This window comes from Colossoma macropomum, unplaced genomic scaffold, assembly GCF_904425465.1.
Source record: "Colossoma macropomum unplaced genomic scaffold, Colossoma_macropomum, whole genome shotgun sequence".
NCBI lineage: Eukaryota > Metazoa > Chordata > Actinopteri > Characiformes > Serrasalmidae > Colossoma > Colossoma macropomum.
Genome location: NW_023494793.1, coordinates 18,751,182 through 18,778,542, shown reverse-complemented (window position 1 = coordinate 18,778,542; position 27,361 = coordinate 18,751,182). Strand labels below are relative to the sequence as shown.

Below are 27,361 nucleotides of genomic sequence, written 5' to 3'. Positions count from 1 at the left end.
TCAGCTGGTACAGAGCTGTTCTCTACAGACAAGGCTTACAACAAATAAGAGACGTTCATGGCAATGTTCTGTATCATGTAGAGCTCCTGTCAGACAGCAGAAGAGGAGCTGGAGGCTCCTACACTCTCAGTCAGAAATAAACTAGTATTATACATGTCAGTTGCATTTTTTATCAAACAATATATTTGTTTAGCATTAGTATTGCTCCTCCAGCCTCTCTGATCATCAGTCCCAGCAGAACTCAACACTTTAGTGCTGGCTCTCTCTCACTGAGCTGTGAGGGACAGAGTGACTCTACTGGATGGAGAGTGAGACGATACACACACAGTGGGGAGGTGTCAGATTGTTCATCAGTTACAGGATCTACATGCAACATCAGCTCCCTCTACACATCCCTCACTGGAGTTTACTGGTGTCAGTCTGAATCTGGAGGAGGAAGTGAGGAATTTTTACTAAGATATTGTTTCCCCTCTTGATTAGTCTTAGTGTGCTTGGTGATATTGATCTTGTTGATCTGAGATATTATGTATCTATTATTTGCATTTTGGTGAATTATAGTTAAAACTGTATATATTTCTTTAAATGGAAATCTATTTAATGTAGCTGTACAAGTTGAAGTTACTAAAAGCACTGTTCACTGTTGAGTAATTTACCACAGCTGGACTTAATATCAGAAATTTAGAAAAGTATCAAAGGCACCCATTCAGAATTTCTGCCACATAATATAGCCCAGATAGTAAAAACAAAGATTCAGCATTAGTATCATAATCATTATCACATAGCAAAACTATTATAATGGAAACTTCATTCACAATCAACTAAACACAATGTTATTAGTAATTTTTAATCAGCAGAGATGATGTCCATTCACAGACAGACTAAATCTGCAACAGTCACTTTCATTCAAGACCAACATAATCGCCCCAAAGTCGCCTTTCACCCAGTTTCACAATGATAGAATTATCCAGTTCCAGCACCACAAACATACACCACACAGCCATGTCTGATGGAGCAGTATGGAGATTTGCCTAGTTAATTGCTTCTGTTAGTCACAACAATCTTCTCAAGAACAACCATCCTCCAAACACCATGATGTCCATGAAGATACCAATCACCACACAAACATACCACAGACTTCACAGAGACACAAAAGACAAATGAAAGCATATTTCGAAGGGTAAGAGATATATAGTTTATTAAAAGATATACATTTGATTATGCAGACTATTTATAGCCCTTCATTATGCACAAAACAAGATTGATGCAACAGACAAAAACACACTGAAAAAATGTGTGTGTGCATTTGGAAATCTGTAAAGATGATTCACAGAACATGTAAACCAAGTGTAAAGCATTATCATGCTAAATTGTAGCCAATCTTAACCAAAATATGTTATTTTTTTACATGTATTATCTTAAATACATGGAAATAGCTCACCACCCAGACAAGAAAAGTCTGTATTCAATCTCCTTTACTACATTGTCTCTAATATTCACTGATGATGGGGGTCTCTGAGTTCAGATCATTACTGAGTTCTCCACACTTTCTGTTTTCTCTGTTGTCTCACTCTCTCCTACAGATGGTGATGTGATTCTGGACAGTCCTGTCCATCTTGTGACTGAGGGAGATTCTCTGACTCTCCACTGTTTATGTCGCTCCAGAAAGTCCTCAAACCTCACAGCTGATTTCTATAAAGATTGATCACTGCTCCAGACCCAGACTACAGGAGAGATGATCATCCGTACTGTCTCAAAGTCAGATGAAGGTCTCTACCACTGTAAACCCAGAGAAAGGAGAGTCACCAAAGAGCTGGCTCTCAGTCAGAGGTCTGCTGCTTTTAATACAAAATATTATATACATATTTTTTTTATTAGAAAGCATTCAACAGTAGTTTCTGTTCTATATTACAGATATTTTGTTGTGTGTGTATCAGGTGTGTCCAGTTCAGGAGCTCCAGTCTCAGCGCTCAGTCTGCTCAGTAGTTTAATGGCAGTGTCTCCATATTTGCTGGTGTCCATCGTACTGGGAGTCAAATGTTACAGAGCTCGAGGTAAAAACTCAGTTTCCCTGTGTGTTTCTTCAAATAGTCAGTAGTGTTTTTTACTACTATATAAAATCTGTTGAAAGACTAATGTGAAATGTTGAACATTGTGTTTTTCACAGCTGAACCTGATGAGGAGAACAGAACATAAGCAGTGATGGAAGCTGGAGCGTCTTGCTGAGTGAATACCAGGATTTTACATTATATATATGATCATATGCTTTAACACCCAATTAGAGATTACTCAGTCTGACAGGTCAGAAAATGAGGCTTTAAATAACAGCTAAACATCTAACTATTCATCTGTGTTGTGTGCAGTTCTAGTAGTCTTTTATTTGTCTGTCTGACTGAACAGATTCACTTCTGAGAGGAAAAGTAGCTAAAACAAATGTGTTGCATTGTATGTGACAGTGTTTATCTCCTGTGTCCCTGCCAAACAAATGAATGAATGAATGAATGAATGAAAGAAAGAAAACACAGAACGTGATGCAGTTTGTTGCAGTCTAAGTCGAGCTGATATGGATGCCTGGCAATACTTATGATATATTCAGCTAAACCAGCTATGATTATTTATTTATTATTAACATTTTTCCTTACATTAACAACAGCTGTTCTATCTAAAGGCTTTTTGTGATGTTTCACTTTAAGCTACAATCACTCTGCCTTAAAAAGATGAAGCTTCTGAATAAAAATGAACAGAGAATGAAATACCAAATTCATTCAAATTATTCAGGCCAGATTTATGATATATATTCATCTTATACACTTTATATCTACATTTCTTTGTTAGTTTTAATTTGTTAATTGATCATGTTTCCTCTTTGATCTTCCTTTCATTGATATTTGTCTTGCTTAAGCTTTTTTGTACTGTGACAAACACTGAACTTTCAGCAAAAATATTTGTTTTCACAAATTCAGTAACTGAGTGGTTTTCCATATTTATTTTTACTTTGTAAATTCAGTCTTATTTTCTCACTTTTTATTGTTTTTATAATATTTTTATAATAATTCTTTGTATTTTATCAGTAGTAACTTTTTCCTCAGAAATATGATAGACACCTGAAGTGTGATTTGTTCTTTGTAAACTTTCTAAGAAACTTCCTTTTTTGTCAATTTTTCAATAAAGATAATGAATCATTTGTATAATAAATAGTGTTGACTGTGTCTATTCTGAGTGACTGATTCAGGTAAAGATCTTGATTTAGTGTCTAGATTCTCGTAACTGCCCTTCAGAACCTGTAGGGGGCAATTCAGCGCCATCTGCTCACACAAGTTTAGGAGGATTTTTGTTCTACTTTCACTTTATTGGACAGTTCAGAACTGACATCACTGCTCAGTAACATCCCATTTTCCAAAGATCCACAACAAACAACAACTTTCTTCTACTATTCAACAGAATGAGGCCTACAGTAAAAACTGCACACTGCAGGAGGAGCATGTATACAAACTGAGCTCACTGTCAAAAATGACGTCCAGATTCTTGATATAGTTTTCTGTTTTTACTGAATAATTACATTTAGTGAAATAATGTCAGACACTTTTGTTTTACTTCCAGTGCTTATATCCACCTGAAATTCACATATGTAATGTCTTTTGACACTGTATTGATACAATTTATCAAAAATGTATGTATTCATAAGCATGAACAAAGACATTCTTTAAAAAATAAGTTAATAACTTTAGTACTTTCTTGAAAACTAAACACATTTAATACAAAACATTTCCATTGTGTATCAGTCCATTTAAGATGCTCTTGAGCCCAGAGAAGTCAGCTACATTACTGGACAGTGTTGACATAATACAATATTGAACACATTAACACATTATGGCTTCGGCTCTGCAAAGTTCAGTCTTAACTTGCATTTGCGGATTCAGCGATGAAAAGTGTTTATTGACAATGGTTAGTCAAAGAGTTCTCCAGCCCATGTTGTGATTTCCACTGCAGAGACATGGCTGTTTTAATGCAGTGCTGTCTGGGGGATCATAGGTCACAGGTGTGCAGTTGTGGTTTCTGGTCTTTCTAGCACTTCACCATAAGAAGGGTAGAAAATATGCACTATTTAATGCATGGCGTGACTGCTGTCTGTGTGTGTCTCCAGAGTTGATATGATCTTACACTGACCACCTTCTCTCTCTCAGGTGAGGACTTTTTTTATAGCTGGGGCCATTTAGGGGTTGATTTCCTTTCTTCTCCTCTGTTTTACTGTTTCTCTATTTCTATTAAAATGAAGTTTTAAATAAAATTATCCAGCATATTGGAGCACTACTCTATAGCTGGATGATAGATACCCTGTATGATAATAAACACATTGAATAGTAGTCTAACAACCACACAGTCTGCTATAATTATTGGGTTTTAGTTCTTCATTAGTTGATCATGTCATTGCTGCTGTTATACTAGAATAGAAATACGACCACAAACACATCTAACTTCTCTAAGCTCTCAGGCAGAACTGAGTATTCCAGGAATGAGATTGACTGATAAAGTGCAGAGCAGGTCTATTCATAGCTTATTGATCTGTTACCAGTGAGATGCTCCCATAGTTTTGTTACTAATGTTTTACACCATTGTAAACTGTATTTTGACATTAAAAAGTGACTCCATGTTATGATTTACAATTTACAACATGCAACTAGCCTTAATAATATAAAATAATAATACAAAAGAAGTCAGTCACAGCTCTGTTTCATTTTTGCCTCATTACATATGCAGTTACAGGAGTTTCCCTCTCAAATCACAAAATACTGGGAGGAGATTATGATAATAAAACCATCTACTCTGACCGAGGCTTGGTTTTACCAAGACTTACAGTAACTCCTGTAAAAAATGTATTTTAGTGCTAACATGGCTGACATTGAGGAAAGAGAAAGTATTATATATACATATATACATATACTTATTTTCAATAAAAATGTTATTCACGCTATTCTTCATTTGATGAAGGAAATAAAAACCATAGACCAAATAACTTTAGAAAAACAATGCTTTAAACCAAAATCTCCTAAAGAACAGCCTTTAAATAAACAATGACTTGATAGCTTTTGGAAATGATTGTTGCACATGTGACAAAGCAGAAGACAAACTTATCCTGTAGATATTCATCAAAAAGTATGTGTTGCTTGGACCCAACCAATGGGTCAAGTTGGTTGTTGCTATGCCAACTCCAGAGAAAACAGTAACTGATCATTGAGTTACTGTCTGTGAAATGTGGCAAAAAATGAACAGAGAGAGAATAAAATCATGTTTCTGTTTTGACAGGAAATCATGTTTGTTATGCAAGATATCATTAGTTATACATTTGTTGTATAACCAAATGGAACATTCTTTGACTGAGGTATCTAGATGGTTTAAGCAAACTGCAGTGAGCAGCACACAGTGAAGGGAATTGGATGGTGATGATGAGAAGGCCTGGCTCACAATCAAACTTCCAGTTCACCCCAAAGGTGTTCAGTGGGGTTGGAAGCATATAATTGTCTTAAATGTCTTTGTATGCTGCAGCATTAACATCACCCTTCACTGGAACTAAGGAGCCCAAACTGACCCCAGACCATTATCCCTCCTCCACTTTACTGTTGGCACTATGCATTCTGATAGGTAGTGTCCTCCTGGCAACTGTAGTGGAGGCATGCTTTAGAGTCTCGGTAAAACCATTAACATCACCAAAACAAACCATTTACATCACCAAAAAAACTGTAGTTCATTATTTGATCTTTTTTTTAAAATACAGGATTTTCTTATAAGAACATCACATCAAGGTCTTGGACATATTAGACAGTTAGCAAACAGTCAGTTCTCATAGTCGACGTGTGGGATCTATTAGAAATGGGCAGGTTTGAAATGCTGAGCTGCTTTAAGAAGAATCAAATCATTATGGCCATATAACTGAGTCAGAGCATGTCCAAAATGACAAGACTTGTGGTCTGGGGTGGGACCAACCATGGACCAGTGACAGGCTGTTAGGCATCCAAGGCTTATCTATGTGCAAGGGCAACAAAGAGGGCAACGCCTGGTCAGAACTGACAGAAGAGCTACTGTGAAACAACTCACAGAAAAGTTTAATGATGGTTACAGGAGAAATGAGGAATGTGTCACAACACTGTTGCATATGGAGTTGCGTAGCTGCAGACCAGTCAGAATGCCCATGCTAACCTCTGTCCACCAAGTGCCTACAATAGACACGTGAGCTTCACAACTGGACTTGGAACAATTCAAGACGGTCCATTTTCTTTTATGTCACGTGAATGGTAAAGTACGCGTGCTCTGTTTGACTAATGGCACCAGGATGCACTGTGGGAAGAACACAAGCCAGTTGAGGGAGTGTGATGCTTTGGGGAATGTTCCGCTGGGAAACTCTGGGTCCATGTAGAAGTTGCCACCCATCTAAACTTTGTTGTGGACAAGGTACACCCCTTCAGTGTAACAGTGTTTTATGATTGCAATGGACTCTTTCAGCAGGATAATACATCTCACCACTCTGCACACTTTTATCAGGAGTAGTTTGAAGAACATGATGAAAAGTTGCCCTTGCCTCCAAATTCTCCCGATCTACATCCAATCAAGCATCTGTGGGATGTAATGGAACAACAGGTCTAGTCCATGTTGCAATATATAGGACTCACAGGATCTGCTGCTAATGTGTTGGTGCCAGATACCACAGGGCACCTTCAGATGTGTTGGAGCACCACAAAGAAAACAAACATCATGTTATAACGTTTTTGGCACATCAATGTAGATCATAAATCAGATGATTACAGTACAAGCCCATTTCCAAAAAAGTTGTGACACTCTGCAAAATGTAAATCATTTAAGCCCTATATTTCATAGTACAAAGACAACATAGCAAATGTTGAAACTGAAAAATGTCATTGTTTATGAAAAATATTTGTCCATTTTGAATTTGATGCCAACAACATATTTCAAAAAGTTGAGACAGGGGCAATAAAAGGCTGGTAAGGTTTTGTAATGCTAAACAAAACAACTGGTGGTTGATTAGTAACAGGCCAGTAACATGATCGGGTATAAAAAAGCATTCCAGAGAGGCTGAGTCTTTCAGAAGTAAAGATGAGGAGGGGTTCACTATCTACAGTACAGACTATGATCTTTGGGCCCTCAACCAGCACTGCATTAAAAACCAGACATGATTCTGTACTGGAAATCACTGCATGGGCTCAGGAACACTTCTGAAAAACAGTGTCTGTGAAAACCAGTGTCTGTGAAAACAGTTCAACGTTGCATCCACAAATGCAAATTAAAACTCTAAAATGCAAAGAAAAAAACATATATAAACAGGATCCAGAAACGCTGCCACCTTCTCTGGGCCCGAGCTCATTTAAAATTGACTGAGGGGAAGTGGAAAAGTGTTCTATGGTCTTATTTTGGAAATCATGGACACTGTGTCCTCCGGGCTAAAGACCACTCAGCTTGTTATCAGTGCACAGTTCAAAAGTCAGTATTCATGATGGTATAGGGGATCATTAGTGCACATGGCATGGGTGACGTGCACATAAACCTCACATACAAAGATACAAAACTGTGGGAACATCTCACTGATGATATTCCTGTTGTATATGAGTAAATTGTTTGTGCACGTATCAGCCAAATTTAGTTTCAGAGGCCTGAGAACAGAGCAGAGTTAGAGATGTGTTTGTGGTCTGATTTCTGTTAGGACCTGAAACCTAATGATGTTTTTGTAACTCACAATTATTACATCCTTTATGTAAAGCTATAAAGTCACCTTTATTACATGATAGTATTTTATTCAAATATTAATAACAATACTGATATTCAACTTCCAGGCTCTTGTCAGGTCCATCCTCATTGGTGGACTGAACTTTCCCCTGAACTCTGCACTGCAGTCAGTTCTCACACTCAGTTCTTTCCTCTGTGGTCTGAAGACTCGTATCTTCAGGTATTATCTATGTTAACACCTTTCCGCTCTCATTCACACTTCATTATTTCACAGATGTGCCAGTTAACCACTAAACCCCCACATAGCATGACAGACCCTCGCTTTTGAACTTCGTGCTGATAACAGTCCTTTTCTTTTGTCATTAAGAGAACACAACGTTCATTATTTCCAAAAACAATCTGAAAGTTTGACTTGTAAGACCACATATTTCCACTGTCCATTTCAATTGTGCTTGAGTCCAGAGAGGTCAGCAGCGTTTCTGGACATAGGTGACATATCATTTCTGCTGTGCATAGAACAGTCTTAACTTGAATTTATGGATGCAGTGACTGATAATGTTTATTGAAAAAGATTTGTCAAAATATTTCCAAGACCATGAGCTGATCTCCATCACAGAAGCATGCTGGTTTTTAAATACAGTTCTGTCTGAGGGGTCGAAAGTCTCAGTAATTCCATTGTGGTTTTTTGGCCTTTCTCGGATGCCTTCCTTTTATATCCATGCATGATTGAATCACCTGTTTAAGATGTTTTTTGCACATTTCACAATGTTTTGAGTCTTAAATTCCTCATATCACAACTGTATTGGAAAATAAAGCAGGCATCAATTTCAGAATAAGATTATAGTTTTCAAACACTATTATAATATCTCACTCATAAAAGACATAAAAACTATGGGAGCGTCTCACTATATCTATAATATATCTATTATATATCATATATCTTATATATCTATGATCTAGAACTGTTTTGCACGCCATCAGCCAAACTCACACCCAGAATATAATGTCTGAGTGCTGAGAGCAGAGAGGAGTGAGATGTGTTTGTGGTCTGACTTCTGTTCTAGTGGCAATGACATCATCAACGAATGAGGAACTGAAACCATCCATGCTGTATTTTAAAGTTACTTTTAATGTACATTTTAACTGAATCTCTAAATCAGGGGTGGGAAACTGAGGCAGAAAGTTCCTCACAAGTTCCTTTTTCTGCTCTAAGACTCCAACTAAACCTGGTGATTAATTCAGTAGTTGAACCAGGTTTGTTTGAACAGTAAAATCACCAACTGTGCAGGAATCCAGCCCTCCAGGACCCCCACCCTGCTCTAAAGTCACGTACACACTCAGCAGAAGAGTTTAAAGACAATGAAGACAGTTCACCAGATTACACCACAATTTAACAAACATTGATAATGAAATGAAGTTTGGAAGGGTCTGTTACTTCTCAGGATTAATTACCAACTAAAGGTCACTGTGGTCTCTGTATGTGCTGCAGGGTGGTGTCTACACTCTGTTCAGTGCACTCAGCTACACGTGTCTTTCTCAGAACTTCCTACAGAGGAAATACAAATAAGGTACAGAATTTGGAAATGTGACTTGTGTAATGTGTAAAGGTGGAAATCTACATCAAGAATCCAGCCATTGACATCAGTATTGAGAAGCACAGCATTGATGTCTGCAAAACAGCATATAATCACCTCTGCAGTTCCTCCCAGGTCTGTAACATTCTCTCCATTGCTGAGAGTGAACATGTTTGCAGCCTCAGTCTCATCTAGACTGGATTATTATCTTATCCGGCCTACTGAAGAGCTCTAAATGCAGAGTTCAGAATGCTGCTGCCAGAAACCTCAGACACACCAGAATGAGTGATCACATTAAAATGGTCCTCATATCCCTTCATCGGCTACCTGTACCTTTTAGAATGAACTTTAATGGTCCAGCAAGGTCACTCAGGTCATCAAAGAAATTCAGAAATTCAGCTGAAGAGGCTGAATCAGCTTGCAAACTATTAATTCTCTATCCAAAATCCTGAGAGCACTTTTTAAAAGAAAATGTGACAAAACACACTTACTTAATAAGGCTTTTAAATATAAGTAGAATTAAATTGTCTGTTCTAAGAGCTGTATTTTATTACATTTTACTTTTTTGCCAAATCTTTTTTTTTTTTACTTAGTTTTATTTTCTTCACTTACAGAAACAGCATGTAAAAAAAATAGTTAGCACACTGTTTCAGAGTAGAGATGCCACTGAAAGGTCTTTTATGTGGAGAGAAGGAATCTTGTGATGATCCTCTAATGGGTCAGTTCTGTTTCTTTTATTAAACAGTTTCTCTCAACTACTGTGTGAGTTTAAAAGGATTTTTGGTGGAACATTTCTTCAGGTATAACTGACCAAAACCTGTATTACATGCAAAGTGAACTGTCAATCTAAACTTTGAAAATATTTAAAAAATATTTTAAAGGGGTTAGTCAATTAGAAATCATACAGTTTTGATCAATTTGTAGGTTAATGAAGTGCTCAGATGTTTTTCTTTGATTTTACTTTATGACTGAATCTCCGCCCCCCCCCTCTCTCTGTCTCTCTCTCTCTCTCTCTCTCTCTCTCTCTCTCTCTCTCTCTCTCTCTCTCTGATGTACTGTGTGTGTAAGCACCCAGGAAATGTTGAGTGTTTAACACAGAATAGTCAGTCAGTCATCACTGAGACAGTATGGAGCTCAGTTCACTCTCTGTGACGCTCTGTGAGTAAAGCTTCTCTTTATATGTGCATTAGATTCAGTGCTGCTGTATGAAATTATTGATAAAGTAATTGTGATTCAGCTGCTTTGCACACTTTTCTTTGAGGTTAAAGTCATAGTATTAAGAATTTCAGTTTGAGGCCTTTCTGGTCTTGTGAGATGTTGTGAACTTATGATAATTAACTTCAGAAAGAGCTTATCTAGACATTTTAGGTTCTATGTTGTGTCCACTTTCCACTTTCTGTTTAAGAAAGAAATGCATTTTTTGTAGGATTAACAATAGTATAGAGGAGAATCTGGGACAATCTAAAACAGAATACTTTTTAAACAAGCAAGATAAGATATTAATCTCTGTTACAAATTGAAACATAAACAGTTCAGCCCGAAGTGTCCGTATTTACCTCACAGTTGGGGTCCATCATTAAAGGCTGAGGGGCTGGTTTTAATAGCTAGAACAGTCTAGCAAAATGATGTTTGTCTATAAAGTACAACAGCAAACTCAAGTTCTATAAAACTGAAATCTTTAATTAATATGATGTCTGTAGTTGTGCTGAGGCTGAACTTTAGCCTGATTAGCTCTCACTAGTCAAATTACTCACTTTGATTTTCTAAGTGAAAACAACTTAAAACATCCTCTACAGAGAACACACTTCTGCACATTTTAATACACAATTACTGTTAACCTACTGAATTTAACATATTGGGAAAAAAACAAAACACCAAATGTGGCCTGTGCAAAAGTTATGGCACATTTTATATTCATTTTTTCCCAATATGTTAAACTCCTCAAATAAATACAAATTATGCATTAAAATGTGCAGTTCTGTTAAATGGCACATTCCTGAGGAAGTGTGTTCACTGTAGAGGATGTGAAAGCTTATTTTCACTTAGAAAATCAATAATGTAACTTGACTGGAGGCACTTGAAGAGTGGTGCTTGAAAGTTTGTGAACCCTTTAGAATTTTCTGCATAAATTTGACCTAAAACTTCAACAGATTCTTTATTAGGACACACGTCCTAATAGTAGATAAATAGAACCAAATTAATCAAATGAGACAAAAATATTAGACGGTCATTTATTTATTGAGGAAAATGATCTAATATTACATATAGATTATAAACAGATGCAGTTAGCATCTGACGGAAGTGCAATTAGTAGCAATAGTGCAAATGTGCAATATCAGGCATAAATATGACGTATCTGAAATATATAACTATATGAACAATATATACACAATTATAAATGTATCTATTAATGATATATACATGTATATATACACATAATACTATAAATACAATATATAATGTATGTTACATACTGTTGGAGTAAGTAGTTGTGTTGTATTCTATATACAGTGAACAGTCTGTTGTATAGAAAAAAAAGGGATAATAAATAATAATGAATACTGTGTGCAACATCTCAGTATGAGTATTAGTGGAGTGGTGTGGAGTTCAGCAGGGTGATGGTGGAGGGAAAGAAGCTGGACCAAAGCCGACTGGTTCTGGTGTGAATGCTTCCAGATGGGAGGAGGTTAAACAGTGTGTGGCTGTGGTGGGAGGAGTCCCTGATGCTGCTGCATGTTCTGCACGCACAGCGCTGGTGGTGAATGTCTCTGATGGAAGGAAGCCATGTGCCAGTGATGCGGTCCTTACCACTTTTTGGAGGGCCTTCCTGTCGGCCTCAGTGGAGATGCTGTACCACACTGTCACACAGTTGGTCAGTATGGTGCAGCAGCAGAAGTTTGTGAGAATCTGAGGAGACAGATGTTCCTTCTTTAGTCTCCTCAGGAAGTAGAGGCGCTGCTGTGCCTTCTTAACCAGGTGTGAGGTGTTGAGTGTCCATGAAAGATCTTCGGAGATGTGTACTCCCAGGAAACTGGAGACACGCTCTACCTCAGAACTGTTGATTCGGAAAGGAGAGTGTGAGCGGCTTTTGTTTTTCCGGTAGTCCACAATGAGCTCCTTGGTCTTTTCTGTGTTGAGGGAGAGGTTGTTGGCGGTACACCAGGCGGCCAGGTGCTGGATCTCCTCCCTGTAGGCCGATTCATCATTGTCGCTGATGTGGCCAACCACTGTGGTATCATCTGCAAATTTAATAATGATGTTAGATGAGGAACGCAGCCATGGGTAAACAGGGAGAAGATCAGAGGACTCAGCACACAGCCTTGTGGAACACCGGTGGTCAGGGTGAGGGTGGAGGACATATGCCTGCCCAATCTCACAGACTGGGGTCTGTTTGTCAGGAAGTCCAAGACCCAATTGCAAAAGGGGGGTGCTGATTCCGAGATCACTGAGCTTGGTGACCAGCCTGGTGTGGATGACTGTATTGAAGGTGGAGCTGAAGTCAATGAACAGCATCCAAATGTATATATCTTCCAATTTCCCAGGTGAGGTGAGGGTGAGGGTAGAATGAAGAGCAGTGGAAATGGCATCCTCTGTCGTTCTGTTTGAGCAGTACACAAACTGGAGGGGATGCAGTGATGGAGGGAGCGCGGCTTTCAGATGACTGAGAACCAGTTTCTTAAAGCACTTCATCACAATAGGTGTGAGTGCGACAGGGCGGAAGCCGTTCAGCCATGTTGCTGAAGAATGCTTTGGCGTCAGAATGATGGTTGTAGCCTTCCAGCACATGGGAACAGCAGCCTGGGCCAGTGACAGGTTGTAGATGTCAGTGAAGACCAGCGCACACTCTGAGGACTCTTCTGGGGATGCCATTTTGCCATCAGATCTGTGAGTGGCAAAGGTATTTGAACCTTTGGTTTCAGTCTCTTTCTTGACCCTCTTGTGCAGCAATAACTGCAACTAAGCATTTCAGGTAACTTTTGATTAGTCTTGCACATCAGCTTGGTGGTGTTTTAGCCCATTCCTTGACTTGGCCATTCCAAAACATTAACTTTATTCTTCTTTAACCATTCTTTGGTAGAATGACTCATGTGCTTAGGGTCGTTGTCTTGCTGAATGACCCACGTTCTCTTGGGTTTCAGCTCACAGACAGATGACCTGACTTTTTCCTTCGGAATTTGCTGGTATAATTCAGAGTTCATTTTTCCATCAATGATGGAAAGATGCAGCTAAATAGGCCCAAACCATGAAACTACCACCACCATGTTTCACAGATGGGGTAAGGTTTTTATGCTGGAATACAGTGTTTTCCTTTCTTATAACGCTTCTCATTTAAACCAAAAAGATCTATTTTAATACAAATATTTTTTTATAATAAATAATATAATAAAAGGTTATTTATATCATACAAAAACAATCTGTAGTGTGAATCTTGAGAAATGTCTGTCAAAAATAGCAGATGATGAGACTGGAAATATGAGAAAAAGACCAAAACCGTCTTCTTGCTAGCTATTAAAACCTTGTGTTTTAACTGTAGATTTTCAGTGCTTTATTTATTTGTATGTCTTTTGAAACATACATTGATTTTTTTTTCTTCATTCTAATCCTGTGATAGTAACAGCAGTCATGGTGATGGTGAATAGTTGATGATGTTGATGATGATTCTTACTCACTGTCTGTTTGAGCTGATTCTCTAGCTGTGCATGGCCTTTGAGACTTAATCGGTCTACCTGTGATACCAGTGTAGCCCGACAAGAGAGTAAAGCACAACAATAATTTCACCCTAATGTGTCTGGTTTAGTTATTTCTCATAATATACAATAATTGAGCAGATTGAATATGTTTATTTTGGGTTAAGTAATACACCCTTTTGTTAAAGCTACAAACCCATAGCCTTGTCCTTTATATTTTAAACTACTTTTGGGTGCTTAGAGAGTGCTACACCAGCTAATACCAGTTAATATTTCACACTAATGCATCATGTTCTCTGTTTCTCTCCTACTTTAGTGCTGACTGTGCTCATCCACTGTGGACAAACTCAAGGTGAATCATTGCATGAACATCTACTGGATTAATTCATTAAATTTTGTGTACACTTACATGCTCATCTTGTTCTTCATATTAAATATACAAGTACAGTCATGTGAAAAAAATAGTACACCCCATGAAAACCTTTGTGTTTTTTAACATTTATAGAAATAATATTGAGGTATGGAGGTAATAAAACTAAACAAATAAAACTGAAGAAATGTCTTTGAAAAATAATTTGTAATATATAATTAATAGAAATGCAATTTCTTTGTGAGGAAAAAGTTAAGACACCAGACATTTATTTATTACAACATTGCTAGCGAGGATTTTGGAGGAGCCTGTCTTACTTAAACCTCAGACATTTACTTTGGTTTGCTATTGATTGTTGAAGTGAAAGTGAGTGGTATCATCATGGCGAGATCCAAAGAGCTCTCTGAGGCCTTCAGAGAGAAGACTGTAGATGCGTATGAGTCTGGAATGGGATTTAAAAAGATCTCAAAACAATTAGAAATCAGCCATTTTACTGTCTGGAAAATAGTGGAGAATATTTAAAACAACTGCCAGCATTTAAAAATGTATTTGTGTGCTACTGTGTGACTGTTTGCATGTTTAGTTTTGAGGAGCAAAAGTACATGCAGAGTTGAAGGCTAGTCTTTTAGTCCTGATAAAAACGTGGTTGACAAGAAGCCTTAGATTTGTAGCTGAATATCGGTACTTCAGATTCTTGTCCTCACTGAGGTAGTAAAATAATTAACTAAATAAAATTATACAGTAAACCTGGAGTGAAAGCAGTTTATGAATGACTAATAGCAGTTTAAGGAAGAACGAAGGAAAAAAATGGAAGAATAAAGGAAAAAAGGAATATATATATATATATATATATATATATATATATATATATATTATATATATATAAAATTTCATAAATCTTCAAACAGTATATATGAAGTGTTTTCTGCAAAATTTATGCACAGTAATGAGCTAAATATGTACAAAATCATAATTTACAGGGACTTTCTATTGAGAGGTAGCTGTCCCAAATCACAACTTCCAAAAAAAAATAAATAAATAAAATAATACTTACATTTCTCCATGTTTTTTGTTTGTTTAAAACATTCTTTTAATTACTTTTGTAATAGAAATAAAACCTCTATTTAAAAAATGCTGTCCCATATTGTCAATTCACTACCAAAACACAGAGTTTCAGTCCATGAGTGGAGCCTTATTTTAGCCATCTCTGTCTCTTTAGCAATCTCTGTCTCTCATGGCCACATGGTGTTTTACTTTCTTTAAAGTAAATGTGTCCCAAACTCTGAACATCAGTGTGTAACATTAATAATTACATTACTGAAATACATATTTTCTGCAGTTAAGTAAACTTTTTGGTGTTTTAATGAAAAACATTACAGTTTTAATTGCGTGAAGCTGTTTAAAGCTGTGTTTGATAGTCATATTTGGCTAGTATTTCCGAGTTAAAACTACCGACAAAATGGAATTTTCAATCATTTGTTCTAATAAAATAAACATAATTAAGCTATCGGGTCTTTCAAGGAAAAATGTTTTAGTCTGAAGTCCAAATCAGTTAAACGTCAAAAATGTGATTTCAGCTCTAACCCAGTTCTGTGAATTGATCCATATACATCACAAGTATTTGTTATCTTTTAACAGAGAGACCAAAAGCTACAGTGAAAGCCCAGCCAGCTGATCATGTGTTCATCAGAGAGAGAGTCACTCTGACATGTGAAATAGAAAGTGGAGATTACTGGAATTATGAATGGTATAAGAATAATAATCTTCTCAGAGATGCTAAAAGGAAGAAATATGGTGTTTATACCTGTAAGGGAACACAGTCAACAGGCCGAATATACACACACACCAGTGAAGCTGTTACACTGACTGTATCAGGTGAGTGTGGTGTCTGTTTCATTTTGCCTCTTCCATTAACAGTTAAATGTGTGGTAGAAAATTCTGGCCTTTTTTAAAATTAAATGTAAGTAAACACAATTACATTGTGCATTTACTGCATTAACTGTATTATCTGCATTTCTCATTTGAGCATGCATCAGTTAAGATACAGGCTCGAACAGAATTCAAATGTTTGCAGACCACAATTAAGTAAAATGGGTTTATTAACAAAGGGAAGATCCAACATCAAGGTCAGCCAGTCCAAAGTCAAAAGTCAGATCATGAAAACAGTGACCATGTGTGAAGTCCAAAAAGCAATGACCAAAATTCAGAAACAAAGTCAATCCAGAAAATACAACAATACTGAAAAGACAACACCAAAGACAAGGTCGAAAATCAAACAAGGCAATGGTCATACATGGTAAAACAGACAGACTAGGCTCAGTATTGATCAGGAAACAAAGACAAAACCTTGCAAAGAACCTGAACTAAAGCCCAGCCTTATATACTAAACTAACCAGGTACAAGAAACAAGGAGCAAGTGTGGTAAATCAGTAGTCAGGTGAGGCAGACCGGTGTAGAGTCATGTGAGGGAGATCTGAGGTCATGTGACCCGGTGTGGTGTTCTGGATAATGGAGTCCGGAGGTTGGGAGGTAGTGGCAACGGGAATGCAGGAAAGTGTCGCAATACAATTCAAATTCAAGTGCAAAATTTGTCTTTAAATTTGCATTTCTGTGTTTAATGGTTGAAAAAAATTATATGGAAAAGCAAAATTCTTTTGAAATTTGATTTTTATTGTCAATGTTCTGATTCTGACATGTGAAAAACAGAATAACAATGGCTCATTTGTAACTGGATTTCATCATGTTTGCACTCCAGCTCTGCCAAAGTTAAACAACAGCAACAAATTGACATTGATTATTGATTAAACATTGAATCTAAAATGTGGGCATACTGGACAATAAGGAAGCACAGCTCTCAGTAAATAATAATGATCAAGTATTAAGTGTAGCCATAGTATAAATCATATTTTATTTTTTAAAATGTATAAACAGAAATCTGGGGGGGTGACTTTCTCACTTTGTTTCTATCATTAAGAGTAAATATTTTAGAGGAGCATTATGACTATAAAAGCATCTTTCTGTCTTAAACACATTAGAAAAGCTCTCTTTAGAAAACACAGAATATCAGAGGTCTCCATTATTTATGTATGGCATTGTGCAAACGTCATCAGCGACCTCTCATTTATTTCATTTCCAGTCAAAATGACCATCAAGAAAGCCTACAAACCAGTCATTGCTCTACGACTCTAACACACTGAAGTTCACATGTACATACATTGTGATTTCCACCGTTTTCCAAAAAAATCTTGTAATCAGTTGCACTTCCATTTTTACACAATCTTTCAATGTTTTGCCCGATTCTCCCTCAAATGCATAGGCATTATGGAAGGATACACATCCTGTGTTTTCAGATATGCGCTTCCCAGAAACTGCTTGTTTGATCTCGATCACCAGTTTAATAAGTAACATGCAGACAGAATGAATCCTAATTACTTCTGAATTCAGAACAAAAGACTCACTACATCCAGATCATAGTATCCTAAATCATAGTGAGTTCATGTAGCTCATCTCATTAACACTGATAACATCAGCTGAAAGCAATAGTTGGCTTGTGTGTACATCGTTTCCTAGAGTTTTCCCACAGTAGTAGTGATCGATTTGAAAACACATCTGGAATTAAATTCTGTCCTTTAACTAACAGAGAATGAATGTTTTTGAATACTGTCAGAGAGATTATATTCCAACATATTTATCTTTTTTAAACAGAGAGACCAAAAGCTACAGTGAAAGTCCAGCAAGCTGATCATGTGTTCATCAGAGAGAGAGTCACTCTGACATGTGAAATAGAAAGTGGAGATTACTGGAATTATGAATGGTATAAGAATAATAATCTTCTCAGAGACACTAAAAGGAAGAAATATGAAATCTCTAATGTTGATCAGTCTCATGCAGGTGTTTTTACCTGTAAGGGAACACAGTCAACAGGCCAAATATACACACACACCAGTGAAGCTGTTACACTGACTGTATCAGGTGAGTGTGACGTCTTTCACACTGTATTGCTATCATTAAGAGTTTACTGTGTAGAAGTGCAGTGCAACTATGAAAACATCCTTAAAGTAAGAGGAAGAAACCTCGAGAGAAACCTAGGCTCAAGGGAGGAACCCATCCTCCTCTGGTTGACCCCGGATGAAGAGAGATTGACATAGCTAATGAGATTTTATGATGAGATACAACAAAGAAGCTTAGTGCTTGAACATCCTTCAGAAATATTCAGATTAATCCAGGAGGAATAATGTAAAGTTAGAACCATCTCATAGGTTCTCTGTCAAAGTAAGAGATAGAGTGGCTACACTGTGGTCATTCTAGTCATGCAGGCTGACGAGTAGGAGAGCATCATCAGGTCAGGCAGGAGGGACAGGTCCTCCTGGATCAGCCAATGGAGATGGAGCTCTGGTAACTCTTCATTACTGTCCTGCAACTCAAGAAGAGCACTGTAAACATGTGCACTGCCCAAGAGTATCTTGTGATATTTTAACAAAGACACAACAGACACGTAAATTACGTAAATAGACATGTAAAGTCATTTTAAATTTCACAGACTCAACATTCATTTTCTGTCAGAAAAAAAGGCTTTAAAGAGTGAAAAAAAATCCTTACACTCGCTGTTTCATTGTTTGTTTTTATTGCCATGATTGTGCTTCTGTCTCTGAAACATCCCACGTTCCTGAGTTTTCTAGCTTTTCACTTGACAATTACAGATCATTCTGAATATCATGTATAAGAGATTCTCTCATAGTCTGCACTAATTAACCAACTGCAAAAGTCTCAACTTCCTTTGTTTTTGTTTCTACATCCATTAGACTTTCAGCTCAGGCTGCCTTGTAACAGACTAAAAAGTTCAGTAGTACAAAGTAAAATGTAGAATCACACTGAAGAGAAGCTCTGAAAACATTTAGGATTTTAAAAAGCTGCCCTTTCAGATGAGCTGAAGCTAACAGTAAAGCTAGTCAGAGCAATGTTAGACACCAAAGAGAACACATGCACAAGGTTTTTCAGCAAACATTTATCATTAAAACATCTACAATGTTTTAATGATAAATGTGAGCACTGAACAGTCCTGTTTAATCTGACTGATTGATCAAACTAACTAATCTAGTTAGCTAACTGACCTTAATATTGCTTTATAATGTTCTTTGTCTTCAGACATCATATTAAAATGATTTTTATCAAATACAGTAATCTAGATTATCTGAACTAAGAGCCAGAATAATTCTGTCTGTTAAATTTTAATGCTGAGCTGTGAGTGAGTCTCCCACGGAGTTTAAGCCAAAACCTTTTCAGCTTCAGGAATGATACAAAAAATGACACCAACATCCAGATGATTAGGACACATAAGCATTTATCAAGCACTGTACATTCCTCACTAACACTTTTCTACAATTTCTTAGTCAAATGATTCTGATTAATTTACTGCTACCACTTTTGTTTTGATCTCCACTCTTTCCTCTGTAATGATGACTGAAACAAAGGTGTGAAGGTATCATGTGTGGATTAAAAATTAAATGAAACTCTGACATATAATGATGTATTTGCTACATTAGAAACATTTCAGTCTTGTTGGAGAGGTTTATTCTTGTGTGTCTCATCATAAGTTAACTCTACTATCTGTGTTACTTCAAACATTAAACCAATGTGAAAGTTACATTTCTAAATAACATAAAGCTGATTGTCTAAATTCTGTCAGCTGAGCTTTGTTGTTCATCAACAGTAAAAGTCAGACCTACAATCGATACATGTCACGATTAATGTCGTACCTTTTAGGTACGTTTAAACTGAAATCAGTAGTTTTTCTGTCTTGTTTGATCTACAGTAACATCAATTCGGCCATGCTGTATGAGTGACAGAGCGCTGCTTCAAGTTAGCCAGCTGTTAAGAACAACTAGCCTGGGAAGCTAGCGTTCTCTCACTCTCCAATGCCTCACATACAGGATCTTCAGTTTCCCTCTATTAAATCAGTGCTGTAACTTGCATGAACCACTTATTTCTTTCAGTTTTGTTGCTTGGGAATGCACTTATACTAAAATATGACTGTTTGAGTGCTGTAACAGTGCTGTAGTTTTATGGAGCAGATGTGATTTATTGCTGCTAAAGCTTGTTAGGATGTTAGGACAGGAGTGAGTTCACTGTAGTCAGTACAGTTACACCACTCATCTCATCACTCACACTGGGTCACAGGAGAAGAAATAACCAATTGCTTTACTCAAACAGGGACTGTATAACTCCACGCTTCAGAAGTATATTTGGCGACTCATTTGACTCCTTGCCCTCTAATCATGTCAAAAAATTTGGAATGTCGCTGTCGCTTGAAGTGTGAGAGTGGTGTATTATATTAAACATTTAATGAACATTCTTAGATTTCTATCAAGGAAAGTTATATTAGGATCATTATTATTACCGTATAGCGCTACCATCCACTTATAACAGGCACAGATGTAGTAAAGGTACTGAAGTCAAGCAATGCTGTCTCCTTAAGGTCTCTTTTAGACCTTAACTGCAAGGTCCTAAATAAATTATTCATACATTCAGATTATAGATCAGTTCAGTCTCAGTTAGTGCAATCAGAAAGAGTGTGATTTTTTCTGAATGTTTATTAAGCTAGGTGACAGCCTCAGGTTGTACCCTGCTATTGCATTTTCATAAATGAAAAGTGTATGAGAATAAACTATAGATTACTTTGAACCAGTAATATACATACATTACTAGTATTTTATTAAATAAATAAATGAAACACAGTTTCTGATTAATTATTTATTATCTCAGATTGTTGGCTCTCATTTTGATAACAGTGTCTGGAAATGTGATTTTCTTACAGACAGCACTAAAGCTGTGGTGTCCATAGAGCCTGATAAACAGGTGTTTAAAGGAGAGGCGGTCACTCTGAGATGTGACATACAGGCAGGAGGAGACACTGAGTGGACTTACAGCTGGTATAAAGATGACCATTTGTCCTCAAACAGAAGAACACAGGAGTTCACAATCAGCTCTGTTACAGAGTCTAACGGTGGTAAATACACCTGCAGAGGAGAAAGAAAACATGACTCTCAGAGCTCAGAGATCAGTGATGCTGTTACACTGACTGTGTCTGGTGAGTCTGTGGATTTGTTTTAATATTCTCATTAATTATACTGTATGTAATAATCTTATCACTGTGTATAAACTTGATTTAGTCTGTTATATTCTCCATGTTCTCTCTGTCAGATGTAGCTCAGGCAGTATTGAGTGTGTCTCCACAGAGCTGGCTGACTGAAGGAGACTCAGTGACTCTAAGCTGTGAGGTTACAGGCTCCTCTACAGGCTGGACATTCAGCTGGTACAGAGCTGTTCTCCACAGACAAGGCTTACAACAAATAAGAGATGTTCATGGCAATGTTCTGTATCATGTAGAGCTCCTGTCAGACAGCAGAAGAGAAGCTGGAGGCTCCTACACTCTCAGTCCTGCTGCTCTAAATCACACAGGAGTTTATGTGTGCAGAGCAGAGAGAGGAGAACCAGCCTATCAGACACAGTACAGCACTGCACAGACACTATGGATCACTGGTGAGGAAATACAGAAATCAATTAGTATACATGCTGTATTTATCAAACCCATTCAATTTTATTAGTATTTAGCATTAGAAACATGCTACATGTGTATCTTGTGTGCATGTTCAGGTTCATCTCCTCCAGTCTCTCTGATCATCAGTCCCAGCAGAACTCAACACTTTAGTGCTGGCTCTCTCTCACTGAGCTGTGAGGGACAGAGGGACTCTACTGGATGGAGAGTGAGGCGATACACACACAGTGGGGAGGTGTCAGATTGTTCATCAGTTACAGGATCTACATGCAGCATCAGCTCCCTCTACACATCCCTCACTGGAGTTTACTGGTGTCAGTCTGGATCTGGAGGAGGAAGTTATCCTCTCAACATCACAGTGCACAGTGAGTCTCCATTATTCTTAACAATAATACGGTTCAATATAGAGAGATACCAAGATATTTAAAAGCTATTTAATTATAAATAAAAATATAATGCAATAAAACAAATAATGTAGTTCACTTCAGTGACACTTCAGTAAAAGGAAACATGGTGATTCTCTTATAGTTCACTTATAAGGCTTAACAAGCTTATTACTACTTTATTAAGCAATAAAATGATTTAAGCATTCCCAGAGCTTTTGTTTGCATGTTTTACATCCTAATATGTTGCAAGGCATTTTAAAAGCTTTACAAAGGTAATTTCATGAAACCAATACCTGCTGGCTTCTCATTTGAACTTTATTAAGCAATAAATTAAATGAATTAAGAGCACTTTAATTATTAATTAATTAAAATTAAAAATCAAATTAAAAATTCGTGTGTACAATCATCACCTGAGTATATAGTCTATATGATATGGGCTTATAAATTAAAACAATTATTTATTAATTAAAAAATTAAAATATTAATTGATATGATAAAATACTGAATTACTTTCCCATTACTCTCCTTTTCAAAGGCCTCTAAATATAAACTAGCCCCCTACTCTAAATTCACTGTTGTTATTGCTTAACACAGTAGTAATCAGCAGACAACATATAGCCCTTAATTCACACTGGTTCTGGCTTATTAAAGTATTATTGTAGTAATAACTAATCATGACTGGCTTGTAAAGGTTAATAATATAATTATAATGTAAATAAATTATTGAAATATTATAGCACTATGTTGTCTGAAAGTATGTGTATATGCAGGAATGATCTGTATCCACCCCACAATGACTCTCTGAGATCATTACTGTATTCTACACACTTGCTGTTTTCTCTCCTACAGATGGTGATGTGATTCTGGACAGTCCTGTCCATCCTGTGTCTGAGGGAGATTCTCTGACTCTCCACTTTTTATTTCGCTCCACAAAGCCCTCAAACCTCACAGCTGATTTCTATAAAGATGGATCACTGCTCCAGACCCAGACTACAGGAGAGACGATCATCCGTACTGTCTCAAAGTCAGATGAAGGTCTCTACCACTGTAAACACCCAGAGAAAGGAGAGTCACCAAAGAGCTGGCTCTCAGTCAGAGGTGAGAACACAGTTTCATGTTATTTGATTCTTTCTGTAACTCTACAGTTCACAAAGTGGAGATTCACATATTTCTTTGTTCAGCTTCAGTTTCTGGATCTGGATCTGGATCTGAAATAATCGGAGTGTCAGTGGGACTGAGTCTAACCTTGTTCCTCATTATCATACTGGGCCTGATTTGCTGTTGCAAGAAGAGCAAAGGTTTGAAAACACACTTTGTCTGTCCTGTATCAGTTTATGCAGCTGACTAAAGACAGATTTCTGTGAGCTGTGCTGTTTGTACTGGTGCTGATATAAAAGTATAGTTTGAATCTCTTATTCAAAGATGTATTTTTGCTTCAACAAATGCATTTAAGCGAAACAGCATATAAGCTGTGTTTTTACTTTCACTGTGGAGCTGCAGGATCTCTGTCTCCCTCTACTGGAAATCAGCAGAACACCAGTCAAAGCCAGAGTCTGTCAGGGTCTGGGGGGGTCTCTCACAGGAAACCCACCACCGCAGGCTCCTCAGTTTGTATTACCAACATAATCACTAGCATTTAGTTTTTACAACAGTTACACTGTTTCAGTAAAAGATCTTATTTATGCTGTAATAAGTAGTGATCACATTTATGGATTATTGATTTCATAAATAAGAGATGAAGCTATATTTCATCTCTTGTTTGTTAATACATGATTTTAAGTGAGATATCTTTGATGATGTGAGAACACAGTGGTGTCTCTGATGAGTAACTTCTTCTGTTCCAGATGATTCTGCAGCTCAGCCCAGTGATTTAACTTACGTTCAGATTGTGACTAAAAAGAACCGCAAAGGAAACAGTAAGAACTGCATCTCTACAATAACAGAAATATATTTTCTCTTTCATTGTCTTTGATATAATCTAAATTATTTCTGTATAAGATGAAGCAGTGAAGCCACCAAATGATGTGAGTTATTCCCAAATTGAGATGAAAAACCTGGGAGATCACCACAGAGAAGGTATGAATTACCTAATATACTTTTCTTTTTAAAAAGTCATATAAGACTGACTGTGTTAACACAAAGCATTGGCTGTTCCTCTGCCATGCAGCACCATTGAAAACAAAAATTACAGAACAAATGAATTATCTAATTTTATTTATTAATTTTAAAAAAGCTACTGTTTTGGGGCCACGTTATGTACTTTACTCACTCATTAATACAAAAATATTAACTCTTAACTTTAATTTACATAAGTAAAAAGTTTACATATTTTACTATAGTGTAATGACAGCTACTTACAGTGATTATAAACATCTCATTTTTACAACCATCCTATAACGTATACAGTGTCCTTCATCTAATTTTAATTGTTGTAAAATTATCATCAGTGATATTAAGTGGGTTTCTGAAGCCCCCACACTTGGCCAAGTTACATATTTTGTTGTTTTGAATAAAAAGAAGTTAACATAACCTGTAATAACAACAACAATAATAATAATAATAATAATAATAATAATAATAATAATAATATTATTATTATTATTATTATTATTATTATTATATAATTATTATAGTTATAATAATTATAATAATAATAACACATAAATTCATTTATGGTGCACTTTTCATACGAATGGCAGCTCAAAGTGCTTTACAGACAGGTGAACAAAACTGTTCGGAGGAAAACTGTTTACATTTACCTTTAACAAGCAGGAGTGGAAAATAATTTATTATATTATATTAAAAATTAATTTAATTTGCTACCTTAACTTATTTGGACCAAAGTAAAACATAAAAAATAAAATAAATAAATAAATTAATTAAAATAAATAAATAATAATAATAATAATAATAATAATAATAATAATAATGTTGTATGTTTCAGATTTTGTGAGTTGTATCTTGTATTTATCAGGATGTGTCGCCTTATTAAGGTGTAGAAAGAGTCAAAATGGTAAACATTTTAATGATTTGATGAGAGTATATACATTGTTAGGTCATTTACATCACATAAACTAGTTTTTAAATCGATTATATCATTTCTATCAAAGTATAGGACTATCACAACCTTCAGTTGTTTGATATCTTTTCACTTGGTAGAGCTGGATTGATAGGACTAAAGGCTGTGGTAGGCCTGTACTTTGATAGAAATGATAAAATCAATATAAAATCTAGTATGTCTGATGTAAATGACCTAGGAAAACAAGGACTGTGATGCCCTGCAGGAAAATACACTCACCAAGCACTTTATTAGGAACACCGGTACACTTACTCTGTAACCAGTCAGCCAGGTTCAGACACATGCGGATAAAACTGAGAACAGTAGCTTTATTAACACAAGGCAGAGTCGTAATCCAAGTACAGGTGTAGGTCAAAACCAGGAAACGATAGATGATCACGAATGTGATCATATCACCAGGCAAACAAATTCCAAAGGGCAAAACGAAAGACAAGGTCGAAATATCAGGCAAAAAGGTTCAGAATCACAAATCCAAAATCCAGCAAAAGGATGGATACAAAAGGGTACAAAAGGGTCAGGCAAAAAGCAGAGTCGAAAAAACAAGATCAGGGTCAACAAACAGAGTATAGCAATCAATATCAACGCTCAGTAAGTTCTTATAAAGATGCAATACCTCGCAAATAACCCTTCCTAAAGCCCGGGCTTAAATACAACCCTAAACTGGTCATATGACAAACACACAGTTGAAACCATTCAATATTCAGGTGACCGAGAGTGCTGATAGGTGCGAGGCTGATCGTCACTGATCACATGATCCCTGCTTGACTCCTGGGAAATGGAGTCCATGAGGGCCTCCGATTCTACAGGGAAGTCCGCCGTCACGTGATTTCCCAAGGTGTCTTGGGAAATGTAGTCCGTAACACTTGAAGAGTCCACACAAGGCGTGACATACTCATTCATGCAATTATTTAATCACCCAATTGTGTGGTAACAGTGCGGCGCATAAAATCATGCAGATACTGGCCAGAAACTTCAGGTAATGTTCACAACAACCATCAGAAAGGGGAAAAACATGATCTCAGTGATTTTGACTGTGGCATGATTGTTTCTGCTAGATGGGCTGGTTTAAGTATTTCTATAACTGCTGATCTCCTGGAATGTTTGCCAACAGCATTGTTGGACATCGGCCCTCCAGGACTCGAGCTGTGCACCTCTGCTGTAAAGTTTACTCAGAATGGTGCAGTAAATACAAACAATGAGCAGTAGAAATGCCTTGTTGATTAGAGAGGTCAGCGGAGAATGGCCAGACTCAGATAACCACTCTGTACAATTGTGGTGAGCAGAAAAGCTTCTCAGAATGCACAACATGTCGAACCTTGAGGCGGATGGGCTACAATAGCAGAAGACCCACATTGGGTTCCACTTCTGTCAGCCGAGAACAGAAAGTTGAGGCTGCAGTGAGTACCGGGTCACCAAAACTGGACAGTTGAAGACTGGAAAAATGTAGCCTGGTCTGATGAATCTTGATTTCTGCTGAGGCACACAGATGGAAGGGTCAGAATTTGGCACCACCAGCATGAATCCATGGACCCAACCAACTGTATGTCAACAGGCTAGGCTGGTGGAGGTGGTGTAATGGTGTGGGGAATGTTTTCTTGGCACACTTTAGGCCTGTTAAAACCGATCAATCATTGCATGGATTACATAGCCTATTTGAGCATTTTTGCTGACCATGTGAATCCCTTCATGGCCAACTTTACCCTTTTTCTACTGGCTACTTCCAGCATGCGCCATATCACAAAGAATCTGAATCCAATAAAATACCTGTGGGAATGTGGTAGAATGAGGGATTTGCAGTATTAAAAATGTGCAGGAATTGCATGATGTAATCATGTCAGCATGAACCAGAATCTCAAATGAATGTTTCCAACATTTTGTGAATCCATGCTGTGAAGAATTAAGGCTGTTTTGAGAGTAGGGTGGCCCTACCCAGTATTAGTACAGTGTTCCTAATAAAAGTGCTCTGTGAGTGTGCATG

General features: G+C 37.0%; 1 pseudogene; it reads left to right on the top strand.

Moving 5' to 3' along the window:
- The first annotated feature begins 200 nt into the window (after positions 1-200).
- On the top strand, positions 201-26,589 carry LOC118814057 (annotated as a pseudogene).
- The last annotated feature ends 772 nt before the right edge of the window (positions 26,590-27,361 follow it).